Source organism: Takifugu rubripes, chromosome 20 (genome assembly GCF_901000725.2).
Source record: "Takifugu rubripes chromosome 20, fTakRub1.2, whole genome shotgun sequence".
Classification (NCBI taxonomy): domain Eukaryota; kingdom Metazoa; phylum Chordata; class Actinopteri; order Tetraodontiformes; family Tetraodontidae; genus Takifugu; species Takifugu rubripes.
In genome coordinates this window covers 2,908,906-2,920,843 of record NC_042304.1, presented here as the reverse complement: position 1 = coordinate 2,920,843, position 11,938 = coordinate 2,908,906, and positions in this window count along the sequence as shown.

Genomic DNA, 11,938 nt, shown 5'->3' with positions numbered 1-11,938 from the left:
GGAAGAGCAGCTCCTCTGGATGTCTGAGCCCCTCACCCTATCTCTCACCCCAAATTTTATCAGACTGCACGAGCATGCGCCGTTGCAACTCGAGCTAATCTGCAGCCATTCTGCTCAGTGTTTGCATTCCTACAAGCAGCCCTGTGGTGCACAGAGGTGAAGGTTCATGCTACGTGGTAGGTCTGACAGACACAGTTAAGAGAATGAAGCAGTATGAACATAATGCACAATTAATACTGACAAGTTTCAAAAATAAAAAAATAAAAATCTCAAAATATGAGAAGCTGATATGAACGTAATCTGCCCACAACACACAAACCTCCTACTCACGGGCCTCTTTTTACCATATCACAATGTGACTGAATTGAAAGCTGATGTGTGAAATGGAAATAAGCTGAAGTGGCAAGGTCAGCAATCAATTGGAAGTTAATTAATGAAGAGTATGCAATGTTGCAAAGGATGGATTTCCAATGGCCAATGATTGTGCCCCAATCACTGAAATGTCACCAGTATGATGTCTGAAAGAAAATCAACCTTTAATTTACCTTGAATTACGAACCTGATAGTGTAAAATATTTAGCTTTGGGCACTGACTCACATGAAACCTGTACCGTAATTTCCGGACTATAAGCCGCTACTTTTTTCCTACACTTTAAACACTGCGTCTTATTCTACGGTGCGGCTTATTTATGTTTTTTTTGTGGCGCACTATCACAACTATTGTGAATCAGTCATTTTTACTAACCCTCGTCAACATGGAAAATACTAGAAGAAAAGCATATGATGAAACTTTTAAGTTAAAAGCGATCACTCTGGCGGTTGAAGAAGGAAATCCAGCTGCCGCGCGTAATCTTGGCATTACGGTAATCAATGGCGAGAAGGTGGAGACGCCCGCCTGAAGAACTGATCCAAAGCAAAAAGACGACCAAAGCTTTTAGACGTAAACATCGCAGGTGGCCCGAGCTTGAAAACGTTCTGGAAGACTGGGTGAACACACAGAGAGCAGGCGGCCGCGGTGTTTCCGCTGTACAAATCAGACGGAAGGCAAAAGCAATCGCCACCGCGATGAAAATAGAAGATTTTAGAGGTGGGCCATCGGGGAGTTTTAGATTGTTCATTGTTTGAGTAAAAAAGCATAAACAACGGAATTTGTGTGTAGCTGATACAAACGTATATTTCAAGGTAGCTGCGTTACAGACACCGTTAGAAAAAAAAAAGCATTTGTATTTGTTTATGTTGCTAAACGGATTAAATTAAAAGAAAAGTTAAAAAATCCTGAGGTCTCTGTATAAACATACAAGTCATAGGAGTGGCTGTTGTTTCTTACCTGTCTGTCACTCGTCAGTGACTCGTCTCTTACGGTAATAAAAACATCTACCAGTACTGAATGTTTTCGATCTAATTTTTCATATTACTACGTGGGATACATGCGGCTTAAAATCCGGTGCGGCTTGTATAAGTACAAAATTGATTTTCTTTCTAAAATTAGATTATGCGGCTTATAATCAGGTGCACTCTATAGTCCAGAATTTACGGTATATGTTTTCACAGGCTTCAACTAAACTACGAGAAAAGACAGACGTATAAGCGTGAGACGCAACAGGTCTTGACATTGCTGTTGCTGCAGACTGTAGGCACAGGTGTCATAACTTTAAACAGCTGCTCACTTGGTTTCACTTGTTTTCCCATATATGCTAACATACACACAATGTATGTAGACTATATCTGGTCATCTAGACTATTTACATTCATAAGATGCCTTGGGATAAGTTACCTTGCTCAAGAGCACATAGGATGTGAAGGAGCCAGGATTGTGATGAGTCTTATTGTTATTCCATCATAGTTTACAGTTTAATGTAAAGTTACAGCAGGAGGACCTTCTGAGAGGTCACATGGTCCTGGGTAAGATGACGCATATAGCATGACTCATGAGCTTGTGGTCTTGGCTGGTTCCTACAATTTAAATTCACAAGAATCTCCAATTAACATTGAGAGGTTTGGGTGAAAAAGGCTTCAAATGCTTGAATAGTGCTTCTGCATATTAATGAGTGAATTTACGTAATGACGAGCATTTGTCTGACTAGTAAAAAGCAAGCATGCATGTCTCAGTGAAATCTCCCTTTGAATGAATTGAATGAATTTTTTATTAGTGGATGTAAATCAATCCAGTATTACTCAAGCTCTAGAAGTTTGTGGAAAGAAAGTTGTGTTGTAAAATGGAATGAGCATGAAAAAAGTGTCCTGATTACAATTATAGGACGTGACACTTAGCTGATTTCAAATCAGAGAGGCCAAATTTCACAAAGGCTTTCAATGGTGCCAGCAAGCTCACCAGATCCCTCCCCAATCAAAAGTTTGCTCTATATAATTTTATGCAATCAGATTTCTCCACAGTCATTCAGTGCAATCAGGTAATCAGAGGGGAGCATTAACAAGACAAATGGGGCTTAAAAAGTGGGTGCACTCTGTTTGCAGGAACTTCCCATGGTGAAGCCTCCTCCCCTTCTTGATTACTCCTATCACCCTCATACGGTGCAGCTTTGCCATGAAAAAGCTTCCTACCATAGTACAGTCAATCTGTTCACATGACTTTACATGTCACTTTCAACAAGTAAATTGTTGCATTTAAAACCTGCTTGTGTCGGATGATTATCGCCTCTAACTGCTCTGCTGAATCGTGTCCTGTTACAGGACAACATCCTCTCCCCAAATCTGATTACGTTAGTGTTGATTAAACAGCAATAAACGATTCTGTGATAAAGAGTTAGTCTTTGTGTAGCTTAGCATGATTGTGCTGTTGTCTGTCTGAGTGGATAGTGCTGCAGAATCCTGAGATCTTTGGACTATATACCTCATATTTCCACTGTGTCGCGGAGCAGCTGTGTCGTAGCAGCTGGAAGTCATTTCATCCACTCCAGAAAAGAGCTGGCATGGTTCTGCTGGTGGCAAATCTGGAGAACGGGCAGCAACAGAATACGCAACAGGTCTATTTTAGTCTATTTTTGACACGGAGCAGATTATACCAATTTGTTCTACACTGTGAATCCAATAAATATTTTGCAAAAAGGTTGACTATGGGTGGTTAAAAAATAAGTATTAAAAGCTGCAATTAAGTAATTATCTAGGGCTACGTTGGTGCGCTGTATTTCATAGAGCAATATTAGTCATGTGCTTGTTGTCATCGCCATGTATTTAATGTAAACTTTAACATTTTTAAGTCCTTCTCACCACATAAGACATACACCATTTTCTCACATGCCTTTACTGATGAGGGTTTCAAGACTAAAGACTAAAGACCAAGACTAAAATAAAATCAACTGCTGTGACAGCGTCATGGTGCAAACAACTGTTTCTATTGGTGGATAATTATTAGTCGTGTATTGGTTAATCAATGTGGATTATTATACATGTGGTCACATGTGTATTCTGTACTGCACATTAAAGGAAATAGTAGCATCTACCCTGCCAAGATTTTACTTGTCTCTCTGTACTCTTGCTCATTTTCGGAGTAATCTAAGAGTCTGACCCCTTCGGACACTTAAAGAATCCTTTGAGCAGATTTCCCTGGCTCCAAAATAATTAGAGATGACAATGTGAGGAAAACAAAAGACAACAGGAAAATGAAATAGGCACTCTCGGTGGCCCTTGGGGTCTTTTTCTAATTAAGCCCATCCAAAAACAGAGCATCTAGATTTAGGCAGTTTCAGATCAGGGTCCCTCCATGAGCTGCTTTTGTCATGAACATACAGCCAATTACAAACAGAAGTCTCCATCCATCCATCCATCCATCCATCCATCCATCCATCCATCCATCATCCATCCATCCATCCATCCATCCATCCTCTACCGCTTATCCGGGGTCGGGTCGCGGGGGCAGCAGCCTAAGAAGAGAAGCCCAGACTTCCCTCTCCCCAGCTACTTCTTCCAGCTCATCCGGGGGGATCCCCAGGCATTCCCAGACCAGTCGAGAGACATAGTCTCTCCAACGTGTCCTGGGTCTTCCCGGGGGTCTCCTACTGGAGGGACATGCCCTGAACACCTCACCAGGGAGGCGTCCAGGGGGCATCCTAACTAGATGCCCAGAAGTCTCATCTTCTTATACTATTCACTGAAATATTCTGCATATATTTGTCTGTTCTGCTCAATTTTGTGCTGTCGTACAAACAACAAAAATCACTTTAGCGCTAAAGGAACGCTCTAGAGGAGAATACCACAAAGCTCAATCTCTATATTAAGTAATGGCAAAGATAATGTCATTTTTTCAAATTAGTCTTGGTAAATAATATGAATATCCGTGTAATCGATGAGCTTTACAGGACTTTGACTTAGGGTTGTCTCTCATTTGGTTCATTGTGCATGGAGGGTAATTACCCAGGGATAAGGGTCTTGCCATTGTGCTCTTAATGCAACCTACTCAAATATGTTTATTTGTCCCATGGTTATTTTGGGGACATCCTAACAGATGCAGGCCTCTGGTCCCTGAGGTCACCTGACAGTCCCAGCCAGGCGAGGCAATACTGTATATTCAGGCTGTCTCAGCTTGGAATTACAGATAAATGTATTTACAATCTTACAATTCTTTTCCCAGATGACAGGGAAAACGTCCTTTGTTTTGTGAGTCACATGATCCAACGGATTTGTGTGAGCAATTTGTCAGCAAGGTAGCATTCTGCTTGTAACTTTCACAAAGAAATTCTAAACATTATTAAAGGTTTAGGGGGAAAAAAATGCAATTTATTACACTACACACGTCCTGAATTTTGGTATCGACTATATTTGAAGTTGCAGGAATCTGTAATGCAAAGATGATGAAGTGTGAATAATACAGTTCCGCCCAAGTCTCCACCCAAATACTTTAAAATAAATGATTTGTTATTGTGCTGGGTGATACTTTCAAATGAAACAAAGGACTCTGTAATTGTGGTCTTTGGCCATTTAAGAATTGGAGTGAGATAGATTTTGACACACATTTGGAAAAACTGAAAATTTCCTCAACTGAATTAAAATATTAAGATGCCAAAAATAGACAAAGCCAAAAATATCAGGTACTTACAGCCCAGGCTGGTCTGCAGATCCTCCCTGAGAAGATCAACAACTTTATGTTAGTAAAATTCAGAAGTGCAGCTTTCTTGTAGTCATTTACAATCCTACATTAGAACATTAACATCTTAAAAGACTCAGACGAGGTCAATATGCTGGTTGTATGGATGATTTTCATGATTTTCATTTAGTTTTAGTGAAGTAAAGAGATTTAGAATGATGCTGTCGTTACAAGTCCAAACTCGTTTCAAGAGATGGAGAAATACAAAAGGCACTATTTTATTTTATTCCTCTGGGGGATTCATTAGTGAAGCTATAAATGGTACAAATGGGAGTACAGCCGCTGTAATCAGCACTCTGAAAGGCTTGTTCAGAGTTCATAAAGATGTTTTTGATTTCAAGCTAAAAGGAGGTTTGTTGCTCCACTGAAACTGTTCAAGCACTTTCTAACGTGCCTCAGCACATATTTGCAGCGTGGTGAATTCACCCCTCACCTTAGAGGAGAGCAACAGCTTCAAACCGTTTTCTGGTGTCACACGGTTCATCTCTGCGAGGCCGACACAAGTCTCTCTTTCATAATGAAACAGGAGATGCCAGATAATCTCATAAATATGTGTTGCATTTCTCTTTCTGTGGCTGTGTTAGTCAGCAGAAAGAGTCGGGCCTTTGTTTGGGGGCTTCCTGGCTCACAGGAAGTGATTGCAGTGGGACAGTGGGGAACACTCATCCCTTGGAGAGGGGGATTGCTTGAAGACATATCCCATTTTGATCAAGGCTTGCTGATGGATCCCCTGGAGAAAGGCAAATGGGGATCATACCAGAGCCTGATGACAAGAGGCCAATTTTGATGTCCTTATTCTCTCATTGCGGTGCTTCTCTTTCAAGACCAGAATCTTGTTGAGCAGCCTGGGAAAATAGCTCTTTACCCACCTTCTGAATTAGCACAACGAAGGGATGGAGTGTAATTTAGATGAAGGCTCGATAAATGACTCTTCTATTCTAGCTTTGCGGAACATACATCTTTTATTTTGACATAATCTTTGCATTTATGAGCAGTTTCCCCTCAATAAGTCGAGTGAAAATTCATACTCTTCTTTTAGGTTTAGTTGTATTTAAATGATATTATGCAATTCTGACCTATCAGAAGCCTGCAAACGTGTTGGTCACCTTCAGTAATACCTGAGATGAAGGTTTTGGAAAAGGTGGTAATTGGAGAAAACTGTGCAGTGTAAATACAACCAAAGATCTGTGACGACAGGATGTTCATTGGTACGTCTATGCTAAGGGTTGCTCTTCCGTCATTTCATTTCAAACTGTTTTCTTTATGTGGACACAACACGTCACCAAGAATTACCCACGTCCAGGGATGTCTGCAGAAAGTGAAAAATGTAAGATTAAAGAGGTGAACGCGCTGTTTATGAGCAAACACATGGCGGTTGCTGTGTGTCAGCACAGATCGCTCAGATGAAAAATGTTGACCCATCTGAGAAACATTATATCAGAGCAACATCAAGCTCAATATTCAGCGGAACCTCAAAGGCCACGCGCTTTTGCCGTGTTTATAATGCATTAGCGGAACAAACTCTGCACTGTACTCTCTTTACACGTCCCACCTGGACATGTATTAGTTGCAGATGTGGCTATCGAAAGCATAATGAACTAATAATGGTTTTGTTAGTGCAAGATTGTTGTTCTTTCCTCCCCCTACATACAAGAATTGAGCTAATCTGTCCTGGAGGTGTGGTAGCAAGACGATATTGCAGAATGCATGAACCGTGCACTCTGGAATGTGTTGTCGCAAGAAACCAGCCTTTGGATTTTTGTAATGCGGCTCACCGTAATTTCACGGGATTTTTACAACTACATGAATAAATAATAAAGTCACCTTTAGTAGCTGCTGAGATTGTGAGGACTGATTGCAAAGGAAGTTTTTATGAGCGATTTGTACTATTTCAGCAGCTTGTTTAATTGAATAACTTGCAAATTGACTCAGGAGACAGACACAACTGAAAATTAATGAGTCCGTATTTCGATCCAACAGATATAAAGGAGAACTCAAGGACTGGAGATGAAAGACAGCAGACCAAAAGAAAGAGATCCAGGGCCACCAGTGAAGAGCCTGATCCAGCTTTTATATCAGTTCTCCTGGAGGAAGTCGGGCTTTTTCTGCATTAAAGCACATTCACGAGTTATATTTGGATGCTCACAGGCTGTTGGCTATTTCTTGCTAGCAGAGGAATTTAAACAGTAAAACAAGGTCAGTCAAATCTAAACATACTGCAGTAAAAGATACATTCAAATCCAAGGTCAACTGTTCTGTTTAAATGATATTGATATGTTCTGATTAACTAAGTTGCAGAGCTTTTCATTTATTGCTTTCTCTGTCCCAGTATAACCAGTTGTTTAATTGTTCACTTTCACTGTATTCATCAGGGTTTAAACATTTTAAATTTAAAGAGGGATTGCTTTCAAAAAAAACATTAGGAAGTGTACGTCCTATCTCCTGCCTGTAAAAATGGTTTACATTTAGCTAGGGGGTGTTTGATGTGTCTTATGCAATATTGAATTTTATTGTCACAAAGTTACAATGAGATTAACTTTAACACAAAATTAGAGCTTCAGAGCAGGACAGGATGGGACCTGAGCATTTGATGAGAACGAGGACAAGGTTCATGGAAGGTAATTCATGAGAAGAGCTGCAGCCCCTTGTTTGCAATTCAAAGAAGGCAAAAATATACAGGACACACATTTAAAGGTTGTGAAAACAAAGCAAAGTCCAGAAATACTAGTTCCTTCATTTCCTGATCATATTAATAGAAAAATACAGAGTCAAAGTTTAATATTCGAACCCACAAACCTTAAAATGCAATAAACATAATAAAATGCAATGCGGTTAAATTGGAAAACTTAATAAATGATTGATTAGTACCAAACACCCTAATCTTTCCTATTTGAAAACTCTTAATAAACTATTAATAACATTAATGAAACTCTTAATAGCAGTCACAAAAATCAGCATGACAGGTAACATGTAATAAATAATTCTGCACTGTTGTGTGTACATACTAACAACCCTGATGAGGTTCAATTACACACAGGGCATGGCAGAAACTCTGGGTCAACAGTGTCACACACAAAATACCTGAGAGATCTGATTTCCTGTCAAGGTTCTGTTGCCATGACAATCACTCTCCGCCATGTTGGCTCCACCATCAGTGTGGTAATCCTCGCTGCTGTTCACGCTGCCAAATCGGAAATCTGCTTAAAACAATCTGCTTATGACTTTAATGTACCCACAGAGGATGCCAAGCACATCCACCGTATTATGTCTTGAGCAGTATAAGTATGGATTTCAACGGTCTGTGTCAAAACCGAGCGATCGTGGCACGCCGCGCTGTGACGGCGGTCCGATTTTAGCGGGGAGCGGGGCCGCCCTGCTTTCAATTTACTGGAAACGACGTCAGTGACGTGCAAAGAGCGCGCTGGCAGCACGTGAGGTCCGAGACGCTCGCTCAAAGGGACTTCCTGCTTTTTCTCCCAGATTTCACCTCTGGCTTTTGATGTCCGACCTGGGATGACCTCTCTGTTATTGCCGTGTTAGTATGTGTGTGTGTGTGTTAGATTAGAGCCTCGTAAGTGAAACTTAAGCCCGGGAAAATTTGGACAGAGAAAAGAGAGAAAGCAGGAGAGATCCAGAGGAAAGGAGGAACTGGGCACATTGTTGTAATTAGTTGCACCTGTTTCCTTTAACCCGGCTCCAGTTTCCTTCTCCAAACGCGTGCAGATTACCCATCAAAGCCTCTTGTCACTGCCTCTCCTCAATGAATCCTTTGTTGCCAGTTGTCAGGGAAGCAGCCCACAAAAGTATGTAACACAAGTGGGCTACATTGCTCAGAACTTACAGTACACGTAAGTCCGCGCTGGCCAAAAGGAGAAGAATGGAAGAATAATGGGGCGTCTTTGTCGTCATGGAGACGTCCCTGTATGCATGTAAAACACATATTTCTTGCTTTCAGTTTAACACCACCCCTACGACACGAGCTGGAGTACCAGACTGTTGCAGCTGTGAAACTGCACACTCCTCCATGAGACAAGTGCACGGCTCCATTTTGAAGCTGGGTCCTCCTCAGAACCATCCATCAGATGCATGTAGCCTGATCCTGCTAACAGAAGGATAAACCAGCACGGATGGAAACAGTCGGGAAGACACAGACAATTAACGGCGGAGGTAAAAAGGCTTCAAAGTGCCCAGGTAGCATGTATCTTGTATCTCTTTAGATAAAAAGGACAACAACAGGTGGTGATATGAGCTTGCGCCTTCATATCTGTCTCAGTTATTGGTGATAAACTGTCAAAAATCCCATTATTGAGCGGCATGGACGATTTTCTTCACATGACATGATAATGACAAATAAAATAACACTTTTCACTGTTGGCACCGGTACACTGGGATTGGAGAAAATCGTTTATTTATTCACAACTTTGGTGTATTTGTCCATTAAAATGTGCATAACACCTAGCTAACCACGAATATCAATAATGAGGAGAATAACAGGACAAAAATAAATGCTGGATTTTGTAAAAAATCTTTGTCCAGACAAAAGTAAGTGTCTGATTTTCCAGCCTGTTATTAAACTCATCGGCTGGTAGCGTCCGTAAGCACTCCTTATCATGTATGGACTGTCCACGTTTCAATTTGTCCATAATCTGGATGCTGCTGATTCCCTATCGCCTCCGTATCATCACTAAATAATTGAAAACAATTAGCCGAGTTCCATTTGGGCTAAGTGTTGCTGATCTTGGCTCAGTCAGTCCTCTGCACAGCTGCTGCGCTCTAACAGCATTCAGAAAGTTGCCTTGATTATGCCATTATCAGGATAAGTTAGCATTTCAATAAGAGAAGCACATGGAGGGGTGACAGTGGTTCAATGGCCGCCTGTGTCATTGAACACGAAGAGGTTTGCATGCTCACCTCGCAGAACCAAGCTGACAATGAGCGGAGACACAGGCTAAAGGGAGAACATTCTGCATTGAAGACCTAATTAGAAAAATTAGATCCATGAAAGGCGGAAAGAGATCTCGGCCTTCAACCTACATCCAGGTACCGCTGTAGCGGCACAAAGACGAGGCAACAATAAGCATTGAGGAGGATAGCGGGGAGGGGGGATAAATAATTTAATCCATTATCTACTCTGCAAAGCTCATCAGCACTGCTACACAATGGCCTCGATTGAACTGCTGATTGCATTTCTCTCCTGCCCTCCAGGAGAAAATGCCCATGTACCACTATGTGCTGCTCTCAGCTTGCCAGCACAACCAAGAGAATGAGAAGAGGGGGGAGTTGGACGTGTAGAGTGTCTTCATCCAAGGTCAAACTACAAAGCAGCAATCTAATTAAGAGTATCAGAGAGTTCCCCGTGCAGGGTCATCATCCCTGCTGCGCTCATGTTGTCTATTACATCATGTTGTCCTACAGTACATGATGGATGTCATGCTGTGATCCTAGTGCCTGCCTTTTCTCTACACGATACGAGGACATAAAAATGGACCAAAGTTGCTTTCCTGAATAGAAAAAGGTTACCACAAAGGTCCTGGAGGGTTACAAAGGGAGCAATCCTAAAGTAATAAAGTCAACCATTTAGATTTTTTTTAATCACATCTGTCTGGTGACAGCATTATGTTACACAGAGCAGAGCTAAGATAGAGAAATAACAACCATCCACACACCTAAGCTCAGTTTTGGAGTCACCAATTCACGAGACCGGACTACCTGGAGAGGGAGAACATGCAAACCCCACCCAGAAAACACATTTGAACCCTTTGAGGCAACAGTGCCATCCACTGCCACCGTAATAATGCTCTGTAGCCAGGACGTTAGCAAGATGTTAGCTACATTTTAAAGTGAGCATTTCCTTTAAGAGGATACTTTTCTTCTATTATTAAACACCCAGTTACAGTTGGCATCCACCCAATGAAATTTCACCACATATAGTCAGATGGTCTAGGATCATATTTTACTCAGGAATTTAGGTTTTCCGGAGCGATTTTCCCTCGCGACCACCTTAAACTCACATTTGATGCCATACGACAATAATGGAACAATCATCGGAGTGATCATACCAAGATTTGCACAGATGTTGTTTCTGACCATTCAATTAAAACGTTGGAAAACCACCAGACGCCAGAATCTATGTACCTAAAAGAAAGTGCAAAATGACTTGAGTTTTTAGCCAGTAAACTCCCCTCCCCCCTTTGTTTCATTTAGCAGAAATGAAGACACTGAAGCACACTTATGATAAAGCACTAGCTTGGTTGTAGACTCTGTCTTTTGTTTAAGTATCCTACTGACGTCATGAGATGTCAATGTTGATGTAGCTAGAATCCCATTAAAGGATGAGTCTGACATTGCTTTATGATGCTGACAGCTTCCATTGTTTTCTCCTCCCATGAGATACAATCCATTTACTGCACCAGGCTCCACTAAAATATTGGCAACACTCAAGTTTTCTTGGCTTGGTGCCTTTGGCATGCTGGCTTAATTTTAACTTCCATTTCAGTGTGTTATATTTACATAAAGCACAGCGAAAAGCAGTACACATAATGGTACCCTTTGGCCAAGAGCTTTAAGGTCCTTCCACAGTCCCAGCAAGGGGCATTCAAGCTGCCTCTGCTCTGCTCTGTTTGTTTTATAGAGCAGTGTTCAAACCACTTTTAGGTCAGCTAGCTGTGGAAACTGTGTTGGGTCTCTCATGGTCTACTGGAAAAGAGTCCAAAACCAATCCAGAGGGCCTTTTCAAGCACACCAGCCAAGTTTGATTGACTAAAGGAGGTCACAGCTTGAACAATAACAGGATCAAACACTCCAGATGGGTTGTAATGGTGACATGTAGGCTCATCA